Source organism: Hippocampus zosterae, chromosome 4 (assembly GCF_025434085.1).
Source record: "Hippocampus zosterae strain Florida chromosome 4, ASM2543408v3, whole genome shotgun sequence".
NCBI classification, from domain to species: domain Eukaryota; kingdom Metazoa; phylum Chordata; class Actinopteri; order Syngnathiformes; family Syngnathidae; genus Hippocampus; species Hippocampus zosterae.
In genome coordinates this window covers 1,845,878-1,871,565 of record NC_067454.1, presented here as the reverse complement: position 1 = coordinate 1,871,565, position 25,688 = coordinate 1,845,878, and the positions used below count along the sequence as shown (strand labels likewise).

General features: G+C 46.0%; 1 protein-coding gene across 7 annotated transcripts in view; it reads right to left on the bottom strand.

Moving 5' to 3' along the window:
* The window catches only part of LOC127599008 (protocadherin-9), a 174,901-nt gene that overhangs the window by 54,333 nt on the left and 94,880 nt on the right, over nt 1-25,688 (bottom strand). The gene's annotated exons all lie outside the window — the stretch shown is intronic.

Here is a 25,688-nt window from a genome sequence, read left to right as displayed (position 1 = left end):
TCTCCCCCTGCTGGTCATTATTCTGTTTACCTTCCTCTGGACGGGTTGTAAACTTGGAAAATAAATTCCTCGTGCGTTCGAAATCCCCAAGACACTTTTCGTTGCTTAATTCTACTTCAACCACCTTGCTGGACGAGACAAGATTGTTTTGTGAATTAGCTGACAAATGGAACGGGCTACGGTTCCAATGCGACGCCAGTTCAAAAAGTTGAAAACCATGAGGAGTAGATTCACGGCTGCATGAGCACAAACGCGGTCTCTTACTATGCACGCGGTAGATAGACGACCCAGTTAAATGGGTCCAACCTTTTAACATGACAGCTGGTATCAGCACAAATATAGCTCATATAGCAGACTCGACTTACATCGGTGTGTTTCCCCTAAGGAGAAATTATAGCTAGCGAGATGTTAGCTTAGAGTAAGTGAGCCAGGACTTGGGTTGTTTGCTGTGCTCTTATTATTGGATGCCAAGGTGTCCTTCTGTGAGGCTGACAGGCACTGAGTAGCAGGCCAAATTGATTGGTCGGCTCTTGCCCGCCAAAATGACCTGAACTCAATTTGCTTGCCGTGGCTTCAATTTCCTGGCTGGACACAATCGCCCTACCTCGCTTCCCCTCGCTCTCTTTGTCACTCTCGCTCGCTCTCACAGCATCCCTGCTTGCTCAAGAGCTGTCATTTAATTTCATTACTCAACGAGGGGTGTGGGGGGGGGGGGGGTCTCTTACTCCGCCACATGTATCTGTCTTCCATCTCCGACTTTGCTCATGTGTGTACATGAGCAAAATGGAAGGCTCGGGAAAGGGAAACCATTTGACTGTGCATATTCCTTCTTTTGGAGAGAGGAAAGAGAAACATTACCAAGCGCATGCGGCATGCGATGAAATGGATGATCATTTTGAAGATTGTAATTTGAGGATAAGCACGTCGGCTTCACAGTGCAGAGGTACCGGGTTCGATTCCAACTCCGGCCTCCCTGTGTGGAGTTTGCATGTTCTCCCCGGGCCTGCGTGGGTTTTCTCCGGGTGCTCCGGTTTCCTCCCACATTCCAAAAACATGCGTGGCAGGCTGGTTGAACACTCTGAATTGTCCCTCTTTGTGATTGTGAGTGTGAATGGTTGTTCGTTTCTGTGTGCCCTGCGATTGGCTGGCAACCGATTCAGGGTGTCCCCCGCCTACTGCCCGAAGACAGCTGGGATAGGCTCCAGCACCCCCCGCGTCCCTAGTGAGGATCAAGCGGCTCGGAAGATGAATGAATGAATGAATAATTTGAGGATATCTGATTACAGGTGTTTTTCGGTTATCAAGAGAAAACAAATGAAATGTCACAACGTTCTTGTCAAGTAAATCCATTCGAACACCCCCCCCCCCCCCCCCGTGACTTGAATGTTATTTTTTCCCCCCCTGACAAAAGTTCGAATGAGTAGCTCGATAGTTCCATCCATTCATCCAAAAAGATGTCGTAAGGCGTGATGTTTATTTACCTCCCAAGATGGAAGGAATGCTATTTGTTTGGCAACCCCCACCCCCTCCGCCCCCCACACTCATGATGAAAATATATTGCAAAAAAATTTAAAACGATACCCCACAAACATTTTGGTTGAGGTGCTAATATCGTTGTGAGCCAGCGGCGGACAGATTCATAGTTTACAAAGATGCTTTGTCGACTGTGTTTTATCAACACGCACACGCGCACAAAAGTTTGCCAAGTTTTCGTGAAAAAAAAGTTGGCCATCTCGGCTGGGATAATTAAAAGGCCGGCCTTGAAAAGATTGCTTCTGTGTATTCTTCCATAACAGCTTGAACTGGAAAACACCCAATTTATCTCGCCCAACGCCGAGTCGGTGAAAATCTTGTGAACTCATTCCCAATGCACATAATACCCACCACGGTCAACGGCTGATTAGAAGGAAAAGCGGCGTCGCACGCCGGAGTCAAGCGTAGAAGGTCTTTGAAGTGATTACCTTACATGCCTCGGCCTTTTGCTTTTGTTGCACAAAGATAAACATGTGGAGCCACTCAGCATATGCCAGCTTATGTCAAGATGAAAGATGCTACGAGGCAATGTCAGAAATGCGCGGCGGATTGTACACAGGGTATTACCCGGGCCGCGGGAATACACGACCGCTGCGAGATCTCGTTGCGATATTCAGACACCGTCGGCCTCTCGGCACTTTTGAGATGGTCGCGACGACGGGCCGGAGATGATAGGCTACGACAACAAAGCAAAATAACCTTGAGTGTCACCCAACCTCTGCTTTGTGAAGCTTTAATCATCTTCTCCGCCTTGAATAAAAATTCCGGGACCGGGCAAGCAAACACAACGAGGCAGCCTTTACTTTTTTTTTTTCCTCACTTTTGCTAATATTGGTCTCCGAGGATATATGCTCTCTTCTGGGTGTATTTACAAGCGGACTCGCACGCTTTTACCTCCAGGAAAACCAGCAGCCGTTCTGACTCATATTTTACGATGATTAAGCTGGTGGAGTACCGACTAGGATGCTCGCGACCAAATTAAGGCAGCTCGGCAAGCCAAACAAGCTGGGGAATTTCAAACGGATGCACTTTTTTTTTTTTTCTTTGTTTGGCTCTTTGAGCCACTGCACTTGTGTTGAGGTTATAAGTCGCTTTGCTGAAAGCCGTTGACAGGTTAATGCTGTATTTTTTTCTTTTTCTGCTCCCCTGTTTAAACTGTAAGCACAGACTGAAACACTGGCACAGTTCGACAGACGGCTCACTTGCGAGAAGCAGGGTTCTTGTTAACAAACAAAAAAAAGTACCGGTATGTGTTGGGAGATGGGAGTTGGACTACCGTATATTTATAGGTGTACATTAGAACCTCGTTACCACGTACCTCAGGGGACAAAAGCGAATCTGTGCGTTCAAAAGGTGTTTCGTTGTAACTATTTCCAACAAAATGGCCGCCAACTACAATGTCTAATACAATATGAACATTTATAGATGGTAAAAACATGTTATACAGTGAAAGCAATTGCAGTACAAATTCGCGTATCAATGAAGACAAAAATGATTTTATAAGTTGTGAAATTTAAAAACAACTCCGTGCCTCTGGAAGTTCGACGATGTACCGAGTCCATCAATAAGCAAGGTCGCAACGGCGGTTAGCTTCTCAGGGTTTGTTGTAAAGAAGGCCTTTCACTATTTTGTGGGAAAAATCCGATCGTTATGATAACGTTTTATGTTATGTGTTATGTGTTGTGTTTATTATTTTACTTTATGTTAACTGTTTTGTAAAGCGCTTTGTTACAGCTGCCGCTGTTGTGAAAGCGCTATATAAATCAGCATGTATTGTATTGTAACGTTTACGTTATTGAGGTGTTCGTTGTAAGCAAAATCGATAAATGGAAAATAAATGACTTGAAATCGGGACTTTGAAATGCAGACGGTACAGCGGTGAAAAGTGTATTAAAAAAAAAAATATATATATATATATATATATATATATATATATATATATATATATATATATATAAGTGTAGAAAAGTGTATAAGGCGCACCTTCAATGATTGGCCTATTTTCATATGTAGGGTGCATCGCATTATAAGGTGCATCGGATAGAAGCCACAATCGTGGCTGCGGTTGCATTCTGGTCAAAGTCGGGGGGCTTGAGTCCCGCGCATTTCCGCCACGTTTGGTGGAATAAATATGCTTGGGTGCCACAGTCTTATAACACTCAAACGAAAATACCGGTCTGAAAAGAACCTCTGGCCGATCCTAACAATGTGTTTGCATGACACTGACACGACTTAGCGGCCAAAGGTGCACAACGGTGCAAGCTAACATGTATGACGACGTTGAGTTCGCACACTTTGCACACATGCCAACGCGCAGGTGCAAAATGTGTGAACTCAACTCAAGCGAGAACATGATACAAATGCACGCAATTAGTCAGTGACACTTGATAACGAATCGCATGTTTGTCTTCATGAATAAATTAGTCGGTGGCAGTTTTTGTGTCATCATCCAAGAATTGGCATTCCCAGCATACGTTGTTGCGGAGGCTTTGTTGTCCGGGGCTGGTTCAATTGCACAAGTGTTTCTTGAACCAGAATCCAAATCCGAAGAAAAGATTTCACGCAATTGGAATGCCGCCGCTCAGGCCTGACCACGACGTTCCCTTTCGGAACGTAGCGAGTGACCCATAAGGTGAACGGTCCTTTGCCTGCATGCGGCCTTTACACCGTTGAACTGTCTGATCACTTAAAGCGAGCCGACTTTTGCCGAGAATGTGTTGAGTCTACAAAGACGCGTTGCGCCCTGCCCGTGGAGTCTGTTGAAGCTCTCTTCAAAAAAAGCCCAAGAGGGAGCAAGCCAGAAGCTTATCCTTTGTGTTTGGGGAACAAGGGCTAATGCGGGCGGGCCGCTAGCGCAATGACGAGTCGGGTTGCAAGCTGGATACCGATGGGTCTCCGTTCGCTCCGGGGAAATTACACAGAGATAGAGATGAAATGCTCCGGAACGTTGAGTGATTGTTTTTGCTACTCCGTATCCATCTTTTTTGACATGTTGAAATAACTTTCGAGATTCCAATCTCACTAGGCAGAATGCAAAAGTGTGACTTCAATAAATATGAATCTTAGTGTCTTTCTAGCGAAATTATCCACGCGCCTCGATTTATCTCATGAGTGGACAAAGATAAACAAAATATTACCACACTGAGTTTCAATTCTAACATTTTCACACAATCAAATTCTTTCCTCTTGGAGCCACAAAATAAAGCGAGTCAGTGCGCTTATTGAGTTTTTTTAGCTCAACAATTAACATGTATGACGTGCAAGAGACATGTCAACCGGTCTATGTGTGATAATCAATAAATGCATGTATGGACTACTTCAATAATGGGGCATTTCTACTGGAAGTGATAGATGGGTTGTAGTTGAAATGCAAAAGCTTAACTTAACATTTATGGGCAAAATTGACCAATTAAGTGGAAAGTCATAAAAATATAATTTGGAGGTCATGTCAAATTTCGACTCGAAAGCCATTTCAAGATGACTTAATTATTCATCATAACAAAATGTGTTTTTTATTGAAAATTTCTGTCTTACATCACAGAGAAACATCCGTGAAAGCTAGTCTTCAATTTAAATAAAAAAAAATCATCATATTTCTTTTGGAGGTGATAGGAAGCCGGAGTACCTCAAAACCAGGAATGCCAACTCTGGGAGAATATCCAGGCATGAACCAAAATAAAAAAAGAGAGAAGTGACGCAAGGTAGAAGATAAGAGAGAGTCGTAACAGGAAACAAAGGTGAGTCTGTTGTCAAGCAGCAACTAAAGACAATGAGACACCATATGCGGTTTCGGTGTCGTGCGGTTCCAAGACGGATATGCTGGGGAGCACGTGCTGTTTTTCAAGGGGCTGAGTGCTTGCTCGCCTGCCATGATTTCTCTTCGTCGGAGCTGACAGCTGATGGAGTTTACCAAGCAGAAAGAAAGAGAGAACAATAGAGAGGGAGCAGGAGCAGGAACGAGTGGTAAGCCTGCTCGTTCTGTCTATCGAATCTCGCCATCAATATCACGCTATCGCTCGTTCGCATTTTATCTCAATCCAGTTGAGTCCGAATGTACTTTACTCGCACGACACCGCGTGTAGCTTTGCGCACAAAATGGGGGGTGGGGGCGTGGAGGGGCACCGCTGTCTATTGTGTTGTATGTGCTAGTGACCGATCATCACTTTAATAGGATCTCTGGGCAGATGTGGGAGGGGCCCTTCCTGATTGGCCAACAACTCACGCCGCCAGGTTGAAAGGTCATCCGCGGAGTGACGGTGAACCTGCCAGCCGGAGCTGACCTCCGCTCGGCCTCCTCTCGTTCAAGAATTCGTAGTTAGTTCGTACTTGTGTTGCAGTAGAACCTTCGTTTGCGCACCTATTGGAACTGAGAGTGATATTTTTTTTCTATTTATGTTATTTACCTTACCAAACTACAGTACGGTACTGCCTGTTAACCTGCCCGTAAATTCATCAAGAAAAGGCACTGGAAGCTAGAGGTGGTTTCTCAGCAAAAGAAGAAAAGTCCAATGAAAACATGTCGCAGAGTATCGGAAAACAGTGTTGTATTCGGTCGTGCCATTGCAACATGATCGCAAAGCCAGCGGGAAAAACGTTGTCGTGAAAAGGAGAAAATGAAAATAAATATGATGACATAAATAAGAGCAAAACAATCGACTCAATTCATCGTCAGTTTAAAATATCTCTGTACTTCAATTGCTGGCTGATGGAGTCGTGACTGTTCAACTTCAACAAAGTTTTCGTGACCGTCTCCGGTATTAATAAACATTCGCTACTGAAGTGCATTTGTATTGCCCACAAGCAGAACATAACGCATCGTATTTTATTTGCGATGGGATCCGTTGCTCAAATAGTTTCCTCCGTGCGTGCGTGTACGACACGCAAACTCTTTTGATCTTCGAAAATTCCTCCAAATTCATTTTTGCCTCGCTCTTTGATTGACATGCACACTAAATTTAACAGCGGCGGATTCGAATTGTTTTTCTTCTTGACATTTAAAAACAGCAATGAGATCAAGATAAATACATTTGCATCTCATTGCCCAAAATAGAGATTTTCTAACAAAACAAATAATAATAAGAAGAATAATAACCATAACTTTCTTCTCCTAGAACATGAGCAAATGCACTTTGCTCCTTAACCAGTCAATGACCGTTGAACAGCTTGAAGATGCTCCTTTAATTTCCGGAGTAACGTGCATCCGCATCAGTGCGATATAATGGCTCCGATTGTTGCCGTGACCTCACACAAAGCTTGCCGAACACTCATCTCGAGGGCTGTAAAATGTTTTGACATGTTACTCTCACTGCTCCGACCTTCAAAAATATCCATCAACTTTCAGGTCGATCCGTCTCCTCATCCGTTCACCTCTCTCAATCCGTCTCCATTGTCTTTGCGCGGGGCGCTCGCACGCCCCTGCCGAGCACTTAGCCCGCTGATCCGCTAATGTGAGGCGAGCTCTTGTGCTCCAATTATTCTCCTGTACTTGTTCTTCAATAGGTGCTTTCCTCCCTGTTAGCTAAGGGATATCGTGCCCCCCCCCCCCACCCCCTTGTACCCCCTCATCAGTGATTCCCGCTGGCCTTTCCGTGTTCATCACCTCACTCCTGTCTATCTCCTAATGAACATTTGGCGACTATTTGACCTGAAATTGATTCAACACAAATACTTGCTGGAGGCTGGAGTTGATCTTGCAGTTAAACCTTGGCAAATTCAATGCGTCTGTTGTTGACCATCGATTGTATATCCACTATACTACACACTCATTCATTCATTCATTCATTCATTCATCTTCCGAGCCGCTTGATCCTCACTAGGGTCGCGGGGGGTGCCGGAGCCTATCCCAGCTGTCTTCGGGCAGTAGGCGGGGGACACCCTGAATCGGTTGCCAGCCAATCGCAGGGCACACAGAAACAAACAACCACTCGCACTCACGCTCACACCTAGGGACAATTTAGAGCGTCCAATCAGCCTGGCACGCATGTTTTTGGAATGTGGGAGGAAACCGGAGCACCCGGAGAAAACCCACGCAGGCCCGGGGAGAACATGCAAACTCCACACAGGGAGGCCGGAGCTGGAATCGAACCCGGTACCTCTGCACTGTGAAGCCGACGTGCTAACCACTGGACTACCGGGCCGCCCTATACATATATATATATATATATATATTGCGCGTCGTCCCACATGCGGTCTGTCCCTTTTCAAAACGTACCTACTTCACCACGCCACTGCGCGCCGCCACTGCGCGCCGCCACTGCGCCGCTCAGGCAGTGGCTCACTACGATCGCGCGGGCATCTTAGCGAAAAAATGTTGTCTACCCACAAGCATTGCAATGAAATTGTTAGTTATTTAGTAGAGCTAAACATCTCTTTATTTTCGCGATAAGCAATAAAGATGAACAAAAAGTTGAACCAAGCAACAACACTTTTGTGGGCCGAATTAATATTAATATATATATAAATTCCCCTTCTCGTGTAACTGAAGAGCATATATTTAACTACCCGTGTATCTTTTGAATTGTACTCTTTGTTGACATGGATATGCGTTTTTTTTGCTTTGTTTTGTTTGTTTTGCTTTTTTCCGAAATGTCATTTCAATCGAAAGAAGTCCCATACGCTGATATCATGAATAAATCAAAGCTTTCGGCTGCGTGTAGCCAACTATCGGGCTTCCGCTTACCCGGTTATTGTAGAGGAGCGATCTCCGCGCGGAGATAATCTGCCACATCTCTCTTGCACAATTGAAGAATAATCTTCGTCTTTCATGGTACAGTGTCATCAAGAGCTTAAAACCAGCCGCGTAATGGCTGAGTCGGGCGCGGCCATCCGTCGCGGGACGACTGCCGCGCACGGCGCTAAGCTCTCCGGGGCCGCGAGGCATTAACGGCTTCCATACCGCCACGGGGTGACCATATGCTCGGCCATTTGGTGGAAGACGCATGCCCGCCCGCTCGCCCGCGCGCGCGCATACGCATTGCCGAACACAAACGCACGCTCCATCGGCAACTGTTGACTGCCAAGTGACAGAAGAGGGAGCTCGCAATGTGGCTCCCTTCTGTCCGTCGTCCAGTTCCAAAGATTTTACCGCGGGCACTTGAAGTTAGCGGCGGCTCATGATTCTGAAGACGTATCGTGTGCCGTCATTCATTCATTCATTCATCTTCCTAACCGCTTGATCCTCACTAGGGTCGCGGGGGGTGCCGGAGCCTATCCCAGCTGTCTCCGGGCAGTAGGCGGGGGACACCCTGAATCGGTTGCCAGCCAATCGCAGAGCACACAGAGACGAACAACCATTCGCACTCACACTCACACCTATGGACAATTTAGAGTGCTCAATCAGCCTGCCACGCATGTTTTTGGAATGTGGGAGGAAACCGGAGCACCCGCAGAAAACCCACACAGGCCCGGGGAGAGCATGCAAACTCCACACAGGGAGGCCGGAGCTGGAATCGAACCCGGTACCTCTGCACTGTGAAGCCGACGTGCTAACCACTGGTCTACCGGGCCGTGTGCCGTCGTACCGCCAGAATATCGACCGACGTCTCTTCCGAATGCCAAGAAAGGGTGCGGACGGTGAGGACGACAAGTATTCAGTACCTCCCTAGCGGTTTCCTCGGCGGGCGGAAAGAGAAGCGTCGAAAGTACATTTCGAAAGAAAGAACTCTGAGCTGTTTCTCTCCCTTGATAAATATCAAGCGTCGGAGACCGAACAGCAAAGTGCTGCTCCGTAACAGCATTACCAGCTGTGTGTCTCTTCATATTATGCTCCGTCTGTCTCTTTCACTCGCGTGGCGCTCGAGCGCGGCGGTCAGCATTTACAGGGCTGACCTCTGTTGTCCGCAAGAGGAAGGGCGGTGCAGATGATGCGTCGTAAAAAAGAGGGAACGGGCCCGGATATGGGAGAGAGAGATGTGGGCTTTTCACTGCTCGATCGCGTATAATCTCATTAGCCGCTGGAGCCGGTTGGCTCTGCCGCTGAAAACTTAAAAGCAAACGAGAGCTTGGGCCAGTTCAGGTTTAAGAGCCATTTTCTCCATTGCGGTGCAACATCTGCGGTGATGGCGGAGCAGATTTCCCAGTTTGCTTTCCTTGGATGACTAATTCTATATTCCACATGTGTGTGTGTGTGTGTGTGTGTGTGTGTGTGAACTTCAAAAAATGCTTTTCTGAAACGCATTTATGTACGTATGATGTGATTTTGCCAAAATATGCGTTGCTTTTAGTTGGAGAAGGTGGATTTGTACGGCTGCGTGTCAAAACCTGAACTGAGGTTCTCATAATTACACCCGGGCATCCATAAGCCGCTTCTCCTCACGAGGGGGCGCGAGCGTGCCGGAGCCCAGCCCAGGTGTCTTTGGGCAGCAGGCGAGGCGGGGGCGGGGGGGGGGGGGTGACACCAATCGCACGCAGAGACGAACAACCATTCGCCCTGAAGGACAATTTGGAGTGCTGCATTAACCTGCCATGCATGATTTTGGAATGTGGGAGGAAACCGGAGTACCCGGAGAAAACCCACACAGCCATGGAGCAAACATGCAAACGCCGGAGCCGGTAGCCGGAGCCGGAACCGAACCCTTCACCTCTGCACTGGGAGGCGGGCGTGCTAACCAGTTGCTCAGCGTGCCGCCCTCTCATAACTACAAAAAATGACAAAGAATCAATCACAAGAGCGCCAGTGCTCTTTTCCTCAAGGCAGATGATGGGGGGGGGCGCTTTTCTGGAGAACGAAGAGCAGTAATGGGGCGAAATGTGCAGTGCGGGGAGATCAACAAAGATTGAAATTTAACATGGATTCCAGTTCCTTCGCCTTCTTTGAAAAAGTCATGATGCAGCCGGGGGGGCGGGGGGGGGGGGGGGACTGCGCCAGCTTTCAGCAATCTCAGCTGCTCCGTTTGGATTTCAGGCATACAACAAATACAGGTCAAATCCTACCTGCTTGCCAGCACCACAAGGGGGAAACATTGTCCAACTACACATCAGCCAACAGTAGAGTTCAGTCTCCCCCCCCTACCCCCACCTCCCCTTTTTCTTTCCTCTGTAATTTGTACGACTGTATGTTTGTCTTTCGGCCACTTCCTCTCCATTGTACTGTACAACATAATCAATTTGGTCCATCAGTGTCAGTCTAAAAATTCAAACTCACTTCAACAACCAAGACCGCCCCCCCACATCCATCATACATCTCAAGGTCACTGAAAGAGCAAGGATGAAGGACGGAGATAAATGCGTGTGTGAGGGCAACGGAATGGAGACAGAAGATTGAATGTGTGTGTGTGTGTGTGCATACATGAAGGACTCCCAGGAAGCGTGACAGAGAGTGAAGCAGAGACAATGGCGGTGGGGGGGGGGGGGGGGGGGGGCGGGGGGGCATCTAACGGCAGAAATACACAGCCTCCATGAGTCAAACCAAGTTGCGGTCTGAAATTAGCAGATTTTTCACTGCGAATGCCGCGTATTATCCGGGTAGGCAACTGGGGAGAGGAGAAGAGCGAGTGCGGGTGCTGCACCGGGAGGCGGGGGTCGGCGTTTAACTTAACAAGATTAATGTTTGCCTCATCTCTTTGCGTTTTATTTCCTTCTCCTTGCAGGGCCCTTGTCAAATCTCTTTGGACAGGCTCTCACACACACACACGCCACTTCATGCAAGGGGACTCCAAGGACATTCCAGACAGTGTCAAGGAAGGGGAAATGACACACCCACACACACACAGACACACACACACACACATATATATATATGTATATATATATATATATATATATATATATATATATATATCTATATATATATATATATATATATATATATATATATATATATAGATATATTATATATACAATTTGTAAAATAAAGGCATTCCAATTTTCATTGAGTTGATCAAATTTTGTCCACGTAAAGGGCAAAGATTTTTTATCAGGTCATCAAAATAGATTTATTATATATATTATTATATGTTATATTTATTTATTATATGTAGTATAGGTGGGCGGCCCAGTAGGCCAGTGGTTAGCACGTCGGCTTCACAGTGCAGAGGTACCGGGTTCGATTCCAGCTCCGGGCTCCCTGTGTGGAGTTTGCATGTTCTCCCCGGGCCTGCGTGGGTTTTCTCCGGGTGCTCCGGTTTCCTCCCACATTCCAAAAATATGCATGGCAGGCTGATTGAACACTCTAAATTGTCCCTAGGTGTGAGTGTGAGTGCAAATGGTTGTTCGTTTCTGTGTGCCCTGCGATTGGCTGGCAACCGATTCAGAGTGTCCCCCCGCCTACTGCCCGGAGACAGCTGGGATCGGGTCCAGCACCACCCGCGACCCTAGTGAGGATCAAGCGGCTCGGAAGATGAATGAATGAATTATATGTAGTATAGGCGACTGTTTTAAGAGACCGATTTTTTTTTTAACCTTTCATTTTTGAATCAGATTCGCCTTTATTGTCATTGAATAGAATACAACGGAATTTGGGTGCCACTCCTTTGTAAAAAAAAATAAAATAAAGTAGAATCAACTAAAATAACGGTTAAATAAATACAAAACTCAACAACATACAACAACAGGAGCAGTAGTGGTAGTGTGGACTAAGGCTTATATGGCACGCAGGACACATATTGCAGGTGAAATTTTTCTGTGGATGTGAATTAATTTCATATTGATTATTCGTGATCTTTGGAGACATTTCTGTGCGGGTATTGCAGTCGAGGGCGTTACCCACCTCTCTCTCTCAAATTCGCCTAGCCTTGGCGTAGCGTGCCCGTGGATGGAAACTCCAACCCGGTGCTACCTACAGGTCAGCAATTTTTTTTTTCAACCTGAACAACGTTGCAAGGGCATCTACACGAAAACAGCAAAACAGGATTTTTACCTGCAGCATCCAATCTGAACATTTGTGAATATTTGAGAGGGGAGCAAATGCTCATTTTTTTTTTGTCAGGGTTTCAGTGGACGCCACCAGTTTTTCTTGTCACAAGGGAAAATTTTGAACACGTTAAGAAAAAAAAAATTGAAATGTCTCTGTTGGGGTTGGCAAACATTTGCGACCTTGAACGACCCCTGACAAACCATGACGAGAAGTCAACATTCGCGACCTCCACAAACGCTTGCGAACCTCGGCGGCTCCAAGGCTACACGCAGAGGGCACGTTAGCCGAAATGAGCGCAGAATATTGAAAACAAATATCTTACTCGAAACAAAAGCCAACATATACATTTTGGAGCTTACACAGTATCTATTCCAATTACTTTGAGCAAACCTCTGTCTATATCCAGACCGACCATTTCGCTGAGGAGATTAAAAGAACAGGTATGATGAGATTAAGGGGAGGGATGACGCGATTAAGAGTGACTACTTTAAAATGATTATGAAAGGCTTAGATGGCTGGGTCGTGCGTCGCGTTTGAAAAGAAAAGGAGAGAGGCAGGACAAGGAGCAATCTTTGAGGTTTTCATCCGTGGAAACAACAAAGAGAAGCTCAATGTGCACGTTGCAGGCTCATGTCAACAACACTTTCGGCGGCGCTGTTTGACTTCGCTGCGGAGAAACGGAGACACAAAAAATAAGAAAGAAAAAAAAAAAAGAAAATAGAATTAAAACATGTAGTGTGCACTCCCACGTGACCTCAGAGAAACAATGACAATGGAATGGCCTGCAGCAGGGTCCCCTACTTCCTCCTCTTTCTCATTTCTTCTTCTTTTTTTTTTTTGGTGTGTACTTTGATGTACAAAACAGCCCCGATCCATAAACAGAAGCATTACTTTCACTGCCTAGCTACCTTGCTTCCCTTGTCTCTCTCTCTCTCTCTTCCCCTCCTTTCCCCATCGCTCTTCAGTCTTCTCCCCCCTCGAACACGCACACACATTTGCCGTTCTCTCCGAAGCTACTTTCAAGGTATATTTTGCCAGGGGGCTTTTCAGTGGTCATGGCTAATATCGAAAGGAGTAGAAAATTGTGACTCATCTGCCGCATTCGCGCCGACTGATTACTGGCCGAAGAAGTACATATATGATTGACAGTGATGTATGGGGGGCTTTCACACCTCCATTTTATCAGTCCTTCTACCTTTTGTTGTTCAATCATCCTGTCAGTCTGTTTAACAATGTAACCGAGAGCGATCCAAACATGGCATTCATGACTATATTTGATGTATTTTATTTGACCATACGGATTGAAAAGGCAGAGGTACCGGGTTCGATTCCAGCTCCGGACTCCCTGTGTGGTGTTTGCATGTTCTCCCCGGGCTTGCGTGGCTTTTCTCCGGGTGCTCCGGTTTCCTCCCACATTCCAAAAACATGCGTGGCAGGCTGATTGAACACTCTAAATTGTCCCTAGGTGTGAGTGTGAGTGCGAATGGTTGTTCGTCTATGTGTGCCCTGCGATTGGCTGGCAACCGATTCAGGGTGTCCCCCGCCTACTGCCCGGAGACAGCTGGGATAGGCTCCAGCACCCCCCGCGACCCTAGTGAGGATCAAGCGGCTCGGCAGACGAATGAATGAATAGTTTCACACTAAAAAGACTATGGAAAATTATACCTTAAAAAAGTTTTAAAAAAAGGAGAATATGCACGAATACGATGGATGAGAGGGGGGCGGGGAATAATATGATCCCCCCACAAGCACAATACTGTAAACTGAAAACCTGTTCTGCTGAGATTGGGCAGACGTAATATAAAAATATCAAATGGGATTAAAGACAACTAAGAAGGTTGCCAAATGGACAGCATGGGCAAGATCTGGATATAACTTGGGATTGATGTTAAACATGTTGACCCCGCTTACAGAGAGCAAATTGTCTTCAAATCGCATTTCTTTAGGGATGGAAAAAGGGACAGAAGGTTACACCGATAAAACAAAAAACATCGCAACCATTCAAAAGACTATATTAAAAATCCCGCGATTTGCTGGCGAACGATTCAGGCTGTCCTCCGCCTGCTGCCCGAAGGCAGTTGGGGTCGGCTCGGGGACGCGCCGCAACCCTTGTGAGAATAAGTGGATGGGAAAAATGGATGGACAGATATTAAAAATGTAAACATTACTTTGAAATTTAAATGGAGCCGCTATGAGACTTCGTCATTCTGATCACTCTCAAAATGTTGATGCAGCGGCATTTGTGTGTGTAAACTGTTGTCGGTTCATGTAAAATGATGAAAAGAGTTTTCCCTTCGTGCTTTAGAGCAAATGTACCGCTCTGGCACAATTCCATCCCGACAGAGCGGCAGACAATGAAGTCTTGTGATGGCAATTCTCACGATGGCAATGCTTTCAGAAGCCAACACTCATACTTGTTTGATTGTGGAAGAGAAAAGGCTGCATATGACATGAATTTTGATAAATGCAAGTTTCCTGTAAGCTAGCCCAGGTCTGCCTTATGTAATAACATCACACCGCTCCTGAAGGCCAAGTAAGATGCGGGCGTTGCTATAAATAGGATCTATCTATCTATCTATAGATAGATAGATGTCGATAGCTGTCGATCTAGCTAGTTGTCTATTTAGCTAGCTCTCTATCATCCATCAAGTGATGCCAGCATAGGCACCAGCATGCCCGCGACGCTCGTGAAGATAAAGCGGTTCAGATAATGGCTGGATGGATGTTTCTCCACATAAAGGCCTACATTTACTGGATTTATAGAAGGCTACCACATCTGAATTTTGGCCACCAGTACAAGACAACCTGCTCACCCCTGCTGTGTGAATGTAGCATTCCCAAGACGTGACTTTGTTTTTTTTCTTATTTACAAATGAGACAAAGCAGTGCACATGCATAGTACTAATTCAAGGCAAGGTTGCATAAAATGGACTGATTTAGAATCGCAACTTGCTGGAAATCAAACATTTGTGACCACTGTGTTTTGATTATCGCAGATATTTGGTTCAAATGAGCCAGGAACGCTACTAGCCGGTATTCGTTGACAGACAACAGGGCAAGAGAGGGAGCTAGCTACCTCTGTCTGCCCCATTCCAAATGTACTCAATAAGTCTACCATTGTATTTTTTGTTGGAGTATGAAATACGAGGCGCACACTTGATAGCTTCAGCTGCAAAGCCTTTTGCTAATTTATTACTCCCATAAATATTCATTTATTCCATTAATGCGCCTTAGCTGTAATCCGCCTCAACGTTGCATTAAACTAATTCCTGGAAACTAAATGGCTGCAAGCTATTCTGTTTAAAAGAATACATAACACACCCATGTGATGGGTGTCAATCATATTAATGGCCGTCCGTTTACAGCAATGCAATTATGAAAACCTTTAACCTCTCACTCGTACTGGATGTTTTCCTCAGAATCCCTTAGTCTTTCTCAGACAGCACAAAGGGGCATCAAACGGCAAATTTAGGTCCGGCGGTAAGGTAGGAAAGCTACCTGACATTTCCTTGGTGCTGATTTGCACAGAACACTCTTTGTGTTGAGTCACCTCTCTCTCTCTCTATCTCTCTATCTATCCATCCAGTCAGCTAGCTAGCTATCATTATCATTATTTTTTATAAGTGTGTATGACAGCATTTCAATAGTGAGTTTTAGTAGAGTATTCACGATTTTGTCGTTTGTCAGTCTTTCGACAAATAAGTGTATGAGAGCAAGACATTCAGTTGCATTCAAGTGCATCTCACTGGAAGAGCGTTTGCGATGGGCTCCGGCTAAATGGTCCTCATGGGTCAAAACAAAAAGTGATGTTCATACATTTTAAACCGACTTGTAATGCCCTTTAAAATGACATACAGTCCACGGAGGTTCCTCGGAGACTGAAAAAAGTTAGAGCAATTTTAATGCTGCCAGCTTGAAATGTACATTTAAAGTCTTGGCGTATACATCTTTCAAAGCAACATACGCACACTGGCCTGTTTGAATGGCAAACTACTTACTGATGAGGAAGCCACAGAAAGTGACAAACACTAGCAAATCCATGGAATCTTTTTATAAGCATGTCCATGCGTACACCTTTTTTTTTCAATCTAATATCTGTTTACAAGTAAAAAAACTATAAAAAAGAACGTGCTGGCCCTAAATACACACTTTCCACTGCCCCACTTTAATGCAATTAATAAAAGAAGGATTTCAAGAGCAGGAACGTTGGAGTTGTACGAGGCTTTCAGCAAATATATGAACCCACAAGCTGGTTCGCCGCCCTCAGGGCGGCTCATCAGCTAGTTCCTGCGGAAGGCTGGTAAGGTGGGACTTCGGCCCACAAAAGTGTTGTTGCTTGGTTCAACTTTTTGTTCATCTTCATTGCTTATCGCGAAAATAAAGAGATGTTTAGCTCTACTAAATAACTAACAATTTCATTGCAATGCTTGTGGGTAGACAACATTTTTTCGCTAAGATGCCCGCGCGATCGTAGTGAGCCACTGCCTGAGCGGCGCAGTGGCGGTGCGCAGCGGCGCGGTGAAGTAGGTACGTTTTTGTAGATCTGTTTATTATTTTGTATAACGTCCCAATTACTTAGCCATTCTAACCCGCTGTTATGCCACCCGTCAAGGTGTCGCGGGAGCTCGGTTGTTGATTAGCAACACGAGGAAGCCTGTAACACGTTCTTGGTGCTGCTGAGTAAAAACCACTTTCAAGCTCATCAGGACTGGTCTCTTCATATCAAAACTACAGTTTTGAAAAGGGACAGACGGAAGGACAGACCGCGTGCGGGACGACGCCCAATATATATATAGATATACACAACTATAAAATCAGTGCATTCCAACATCACCAGATAGGGGCCTCTTCTAATTCACACTGTTGGGGACTCCCCCATCCAAAAATCAAATAAAAATGAAAAACGGTGAAAAGAAATCATGACGGCGGGGTCGTCAAATGGTTGAATCCGCAAGCGTTACAGACTCCGGACAGCAATTCGTAGATTGCTGTCTGGACTTGGAGCTGACCAAAACAAAGCGTCATTTCACTCCATGGCCTTCATGTCACATAGGTAAGGTCAGCCGTGCTGGCTTGGCAAATTGATATGGATGAGTAATGGGATGCCGCCCGCGTCCGGACTCTGCGGGAAGGTGAAGGGCTGTCGCCAAGCCCCACTCCCCACTGACCTCTCCTTTCTGTGCACTTGGCATATTTCTCTGTCCCCCAGTGGGACCTTCTCCCAAAAAGTGAATTCAGGCAACCAATCGGATTCTTCCTTTAATGACCGTTGGTGACGACGAGGACCAAAATGAGGAATGTGCAACGAAACGTCTCAGTAAAAGCTTCCAGGCCATCGGATGTCCCCAAATAGATGTTAAACCTCGAAAACGTCGTCATCTCACATTCCAGAAGCGCGAGCTTGGGTATTTTCTTTTTTTTTTCCTCGCCTTTTATATTTGGATCCCACCATGGGGCAGACAGATACAAAAAGGGGCATTGTAACACACTGCTGATTCAAGGTTTTAGCCCGGCAAATCCTGAGCAAGGAACTGAGAGCAAAGAGCTGGCTATTTTGCAGTTTTGCTCTCATCTGCCAATTTCTTCCCGGGGCTTTCAGAGTCAATCAAAGAGCTACCAGAATGCTCACACCAGCCTTTTAATTATTCATGGTAATTCTATGCCACTACACACTCCCTCTGCAGGAGTGTCGCCTCCGTCCAAGTGAGGCGTGCTGTGATGTGTGTGTATCTGTATTCAATGTATGGGGTGGAGGGGGGGTTGGAGAGGGGGTGTAATCATTCATTTTTTACAAAAACTGGCTCAGGTATTCGGCCTGTGGTACTGGCAGCTTTTTTCGGGTCTCCTGGCTTGCAATTTTGTGGGGCTTTTTAATCATTTCACTGAACAGGTCACAAACTTACAAGCGTTTGCAATATCCTTTCCAGCCTATTTTTCGCATTCTATCCGAATCTCAATCCGTAATGTCTTGAGAATAAACATGCATATGAGATGCCCCCCAAAAATGCCCTTCAAAAGCTGCCTTTGTACTTTATGCGCTGCCCCAATTTGCTGAGATCCATGCTCAAAAACGTACCTGCATATTGCTTTGATCAGACGCATATTTTGTTATGCGCGGAGAGAATCTCTCTTACCTCGCTAACAGTTTCGGCTAGCACCCCTCGGGGTCACGGGTATGAATAGGTCGCCATGACGTGCCACTTTGGAACTAGCCTGCCGACAGCAACTCTAAGCTAGGAGGGGCAATATCATCGGTGCATTTCAAGCGAAAGGACAACAAGAAAAGCAACTTTTTTCAAACGCTCTCCATTAATGGAACACACGTTGGCGTTGACAAAAGGAAAAACCTCTTGAGAAATGTGCGTGTTATGTTTTTATTTCATTACTGTCTTCTGATGGGAATGTCGCCCTCCCCAACATGGCCGCCATGTGGGCAGTTGTTAGCCACTTGCTACAGTGTGCTAGCGTATTTAATTTCCATATATATGCCAAGAACACACGTGTGGAAAATACTAATTAGTTCTTAGTTCCATGAGGGAATTATGTCCAAACCATAATTTGTTTTTCGGGTGGGTGGGGGGACGAGGATCTTGTTATTCTTGAAAAATTACAGGGAATTTTTTCAAGGGAAAAAAAAAGATTACCAGGAATAAGATGTGAGTTAATAAAGGTATGTCCATTCGAAGATTTGCTCAGTGTTCACAGCACAGCCAAGATCACCAGTCTGGTGTTGAAAAGTAAGTCTATAAGCATCCCTGCGGGGGCTTTGGATCCCCCTCCCGCTTTTCTGAAAGTATATGCATGTTTATCCTATGAACTAATTAGCCTGAGCGGGGGCAACCTTTTGTCTTTCGTGGCTGGCTGTCTGTCAGCCAGCCGACAACCATTGACAGCACAAGGTACAGTAGATGTCAAGTTCAGCCTTTTTTTGCGGGTGTAAGAAAAGCCCATTACTAGGAGGTGTGGACAGGAGGATGGGAGCAGCTAAATGGAAACCAAATGAGCTCAGCACGACTGAAAGCTTAAAATATAATGACTGGGAAAGGGAAGAAAAATGACTGTGCAGGGGTTGAGGGAAGTGACGGCGAGATGCTGCGATCTCAGCGAAGGTGGCCTCTGTGATGCGGGTCTTTGCTGGGGATCGGATGTTGTGATGGAAGGAAATAGTTCTATTTTATTGGTGAGCAGGTGGAGGAAAATTAGAAATTTTCCCTCCCCGGGGCCTCAAAGGGCTGTTTGTTTAACCCTTGTGTGCTCCAAATTAAAAAGGCCTTAAGTTACGGATTTTACAATTTTTGTAATGATGTATTTTGTGGCATCTGTGCTATCCATACATATATAGTTTTTATTAGTTCTTTTAGATAGATTTTTTTATTCTTTATTTTTTGCAAAAGGGGAAAAAACAATTGTGTCTGGAGGTCCCAACCAAGCCCTACTAACAATCCCGACCGGACGTGTTCATGTAAAACAAACTCATTTGCGATCCTCTGGCGCCACCTAAAAGTTGCACAATTGGAAGGACCTCAACCCAACAATGTGGCATGCTTAAGTCTGTCCAAGCGAAAACAAAGCGATTGACGTAAAAATCGCGTGAAATGCATGTATACACATTAGGTTTAAGATGCATTCAAAAATATGAATTACAATGGGTCTCTATGGTGCAAAATATGTAAATTGGGAAGATTAAGGTATCAAAACGTTTTTTTATTATTGCTGCAATGCCTGAGAATTATCAGCCGGTGACGTCATGACATTTAGGCCATTTTAGAACACCTCCATAAATTTCAGCTCTCTCGTGTTTTTCTGAATGCCTTTGCCTTTGATTCAAAGACATCATTTTACATTTATCGCAAGCGGTGCACTAAAGGTTAATAAAGGTGGGGCGTAGAGGGAGTAACATTTCGGAAAGACTGCTTACGGAAGTGCAAGCACCCCTTTGTTCCAAGGGGACGACGGCTCATGTTGTTTGCCAATTGCCCACCCCTCGCCTCCGAATGCTGAGAATTCATAAATTAGTCCGGTGATGCATTTTGATCCAAGTTACTCCGACTTGATTAATGACTAAAATCTGCAGCGGCGTTTCTTTGTTGTTGACGTAGAAAGAAGAAAGAACTGATCTGAGATGTTCTGACCACTCACATTATGCACCAAAAAAAAAAAACACAACAACAATCAACATCTGCAAATATTTTGACATTAAGGCTTCTATTTATACATGAATCTGCTCTAAACACATTTAGCAGATGTGTACTTTCACTTCTAAATGTATTTTTAATCACCATCATTGGAGATGTGTTAGGAGACGTCAGATGAGCATTAATGAAAATGAAAAGCTCTTTTCCAGCGTACTTTACACCTCGTCGCAGTGTGGCTGTTAGCATCCTGTTTTTTTTTTTTTAAATGTAGAGTAAATCCACCCAGGGCGGCCCGGTAGTCCAGTGGTTAGCACGTGGGCTTCACAGTGCAGCGGTACCGGGTTCGATTCCAGCTCCGGACTCCCTGTGTGGAGTCTGCATGTTCTCCCCGGGCCTGCGTGGGTTTTCTCCGGGTGCTCCGGTTTCCTCCCACATTCCAAAAACATGTGTGGCAGGCCGGTTGAACACTCAAAATTGTCCCTAGGTGTGAGTGTGAGCGTGGATGGTTGTTCGTCTCTGTGTGCCCTGTGATTGGCTGGCAATCAGGGTGTCCCCCGCCTACTGCCCGAAGACGGCTGGGATGGGCTCCAGCATCCCCCGCGACCCTAGTGAGGATCAAGCGGCTCGGAGGATGAATGAATGAATGAATAAATCCACCCATCCGCCGCAGAGAGGCGCGACACTCCCCGGGACTGGTGGCCAGCCAATCACAAGGTCTATTTCCTCAAAATGAATGACAAGAATGTTTTTTTTCCCAGCACATTTAGCCCCAGAAAGTGAGGAAAGGATGACTTTGGAATTTCCCTCGTCTTTCATTCATTCATCTTCCGAACCGCTTGATCCTCACTTGGGTCGCGGGGGGCGCTGGAGCCTATCCCAGCTGTCTCCGGGCAGTAGGCGGGGGACACCCTGAATCGGTTGCCAGCCAATCGCAGGGCACGAACAACCATTCGCACTCACACTCACACCTCGGGACAATTTAGAGAGTTCAATCAGCCTGCCACGCATGTTTTTGGAATGTGGGAGGAAACCGGAGCACCCGGAGAAAACCCACGCAGGCCCGGGGAGAACATGCAAACTCCACACAGGGAGGCCGGAGCTGGAATCGAACCCGGTACCTCTGCACTGTGAAGCCGACGTGCTAACCCCTGGACTACCGGGCCGCCCAATTTCCCTCGTCTTGTATCATCAAATTACCTTGCAATCGGTATTTTAGTGCGGCATCGGTGAGCAATGTGCACAACGCTTTCCCGGCAGCACGTGCACTTTTAGACTTTGCTGCGGTCTGCAACCTGCCGCCTCACGTCATGAAAGATGAGGCTGAATGGAACTCATGCATAATGATGCATGATTCATTATCTGCCCTTACAACGTGTGTTTCGCACCTGCGGAACGCACTGAGATTCACCCCGAGGCCGGTCGAAAGAAAAAAAAATGGTGCCGGCGACGTGCGCCGCTTTGAAAAACGTGTGCTAATAATGGCTCTCATTACATTTAAGACGCACGGTAATATGTGTCCGCGCATCAGGCCGCTCAAAACACGCACGCGTGTTTGCAAACAGAAGATTAACAAGTAAGCCTCGTAAAGGCCGCAGGGAGGAAATTCCGATTTAGAGTCCTTTAAATAACAGTGGAAGACACACTTGGCCTCCGGTGTAATGTTTATCACCGGCAAGATCAAGAGACTGGCATCCCATAATAGCGCCTTGCATTCACAGCGCGTCTCGTCGATCCTCGCCGCGGCGCTGGTGATAAATGGCCGAACGTCGAGCGGTGGTCACCTCAGAGAGCCCCCTCGCCTTACCCTTGCCGCTGTCCCGTAAAGCATTCCGGCTGATGGCAAACCGCACAAGACCAAAACCCTCAAACGAGATCCAACGTTGGACTCCAAAATCGCCGCCTTTATTTTCCGCACGGCGCAACACGAGTGATTCTGGCGTGTATAGCAAGATCGACTTTGAACGCGTTTGCCGATTTGTCACGTCTGTAGTTTTTTTTACGGTTTCAGATTGAATTCATTCATTCATTCATCTTCCGAGCCGCTTGATCCCCACTAGGGTCGCGGGGGGTGCTGGAGCCTATCCCAGCCGTCTCCGGGCAGTAGGCGGGGGACACCCTGAATCGGTTGCCAGCCAATCGCAGGGCACACAGAAACGAACAACCATTCGCACTCACACCTAGGGACAATTTAGAGTGTTCAATCAGCCTGCCATGCATATTTTTTGGAATGCGGGAGGAAACCGGAGCACCCGGAGAAAACCCACCCAGGCCCGGGGAGATTGAATTATTCATTCATTCATTCATTCATTCATCTTCCGAGCCGCTTGATCCTCACTAGGGTCGCGGGGGGTGCTGGAGCCTATCCCAGCCGTCTCCGGGCAGTAGGCGGGGGACACCCTGAATCGGTCGCCAGCCAATCGCAGGGCACACAGAGACGAAGAACCATTCGCACTCACACTCACACCTCGGGACAATTTAGAGTGTTCAATCAGCCTGCCACGCATGTTTTTGGAATGGGGGAGGAAACCGGAGCACCCGGAGAAAACCAACCCAGGCCCGGGGAGATTGAATTATTATTATTATTTTTTTTTTTTTGTGCCGCGTCGGCTTCCAGGAAACGCGGAAGCGTCGTGAGCAATGCGGCGAGCAGATGGGTGTTACCGCCGCATCGTCGGTCCACTCTGCATTAGGCGGCGTGGTCGAAGCTAACCAGAAGCTCGCAGACTTTCCTACTTTTCCCTGCTGATACTTTGCACTCTAACTACGGACTATTGATTCAGCGCAGCTACTTTAGAGAATGAAATATTTGCTCAGAATATGCCCTTGACTAATTGCATTCAGTCACGCACACGTTCCGTTTTACCATAAATGCATTACACGGGGGTATGATTCTGACAAATGCCAACGTGTCAGTGCTGAAATGAGACTTTTCTTTTTTTTTTTTACCCTCACATTTAGTTACAAATGAGAACAAACACTCAAAAGTAGCGAGTAATCCCTGAATGGCTATTTCGACATTGACAACAACAGCAAAAGAAGTGTGCCTCGAGGATGTTGGGGGGGGGGGGGTCACACAGAGCCCTTCGGAGAATAACAAGAGAGGGAGCGGAAGCGGCGAGGGAAATAAAGCCAATTCCTTGATGCCGGGAGGATTGCCGATTCCCACTGCTCTTCGGAAAGGGGGGGTAATAGGGGTGGAAAGCTGGCTTGCCAAGTATTGGCTTGACAATTTCGACTCACTGTGATGTAGCTGTCATCCTTTCAAAGAAAGTGGATGCAAAGGGAAATGGGTGCATGTAGCGTGTCTTTCAGTGAAGACCAAAGATGGATGTGAGAACTTTATTTCAATTCCACGCAGAAGGATTGCAACAGTGGCTCTTCATGCAGTATGACGACTCGCAAGCTTTCTATCGTTCCCGAAATGAGGGAAAGAAACGATTTTGAGAAAACACTTGTTGTAAAATTATGCTAGATGTGATTCCAGATTGTTTTTAAAAAGTGGTCAATTCCATTGCAGCTTGGTATTGTTGTTGTTGTTTTTTTGTATGCTAGCTAAAATGACCCGAAATCACTTTTGTTTACAGGTTAGCCTTTTTTTTTTTTAAATCACAACCCAATGCAACAGAAATCCAACCATTTATTTTCTATCCCACTAATCTATCTCGGCGGCCCGGTAGTCCAGTGGTTAGCACGTCGGCTTCACAGTGCAGAGGTACCGGGTTCGATTCCAGCTCCGGCCTCCCTGTGTGGAGTTTGCATGTTCTCCCCGGGCCTGCGTGGGTTTTCTCCGGGTGCTCCGGTTTCCTCCCACATTCCAAAAACATGCGTGGCAGGCTGATTGAACACTCTAAATTGTCCCTAGGTGTGAGTGTGAGTGCGGATGCTTGTTCATCTCTGTGTGCCCTGCGATTGGCTGGCAAGCGGTTCAGGGTGTCCCCCGCCTACTGCCCGAAGACAGGGATAGGCTCCAGCACCCCCCGCGACCCTAGTGAGGATCAAGCGGCTCGGAAGATGAACGAATGAATGAATGAATGAATGAATGAATGAATGAATGAATAATCTATCTCGTGAGACGGCACGCTGGGCCTGCGGGGCTCGATTCCTGCATATGGGTTTTCTCCGGGTACCCTGCTTTCCTCCCACTTTCCCAAAAACATGAATGGCAGGTGAATGCAACACTCCAAATTGTCCCTCGGTGTGATTGCGAGCTATCGTAAGCTTGCAAGTGAACCATCAGGAAATATTTTGCTCTGATGACGTATCTCGTCAAAGAAAAAAAAGGTTGTACCTAGAGAAGTGTTTTTTATATATTAAAGAAAAAAAAGAAGCGGTATGAAAAACTTGAAAAAAAATGGCATGGTGGTACTTTGATGGAGACGAAGGTGTGGGTGGTCGATCATGCGGTCACGCCAATGGTTTGAGTCCAAAGTTGTTTCGTCAGCTTGGAGAAAAATGTGGACGCCGCACGCTGCTTTGTGGAGGAGTCTATTAAATACAGAAAGCTATGCAATTCCACCAAGTCAGTAAGTGAACGCGTACTGACAACCTGTCAGCCTGAAAGGCTTTTATTGCCGCGTTCAGCCTCCGGGCAGAACATCAGCCATATTCGGTGCAGCCTGCACAGGCACAAGGGTGATGTACTTACAGGTCTCCAGATTGTGACATCATCTATTCACTATTGAAAACACACATGACTGGCAAAAAAACCCCCCCAAAAAAACGACAAAGAATTGAAATACTTCTAACGCTACTATCACGCCACTGTCACTGTCTATTGCCCGACGGCATAAAAATCACAGTGCTTTGCTCGAAGCCATCGTGAAGTGTTTTTTTTTTCTTTCTTCTTTTTTCGTTTTGATTTTAATCAGGTTCATTGAAACTATTATGAATATCTGAGTCAGATTCTTATTCTTCCTATTATTATTATTATCATGATTATTACTGTTATTGTTATTATTATTATTGAGCCATTCCATTGAATTGGTTCCATTTTCAGCCCAGGGAAATAAAATACCATACGCACAAAATGAACTCTAAATCATTTTTAATTATTATTAATTTTATTATTGTGTGTGTGCTGCACATTGATCTGATTGCATATTTAATACAGGCAATTTTTAAAAGATGAATTGAAACTCTCTTGAACAACTGGAAAAATAGCATTGGTT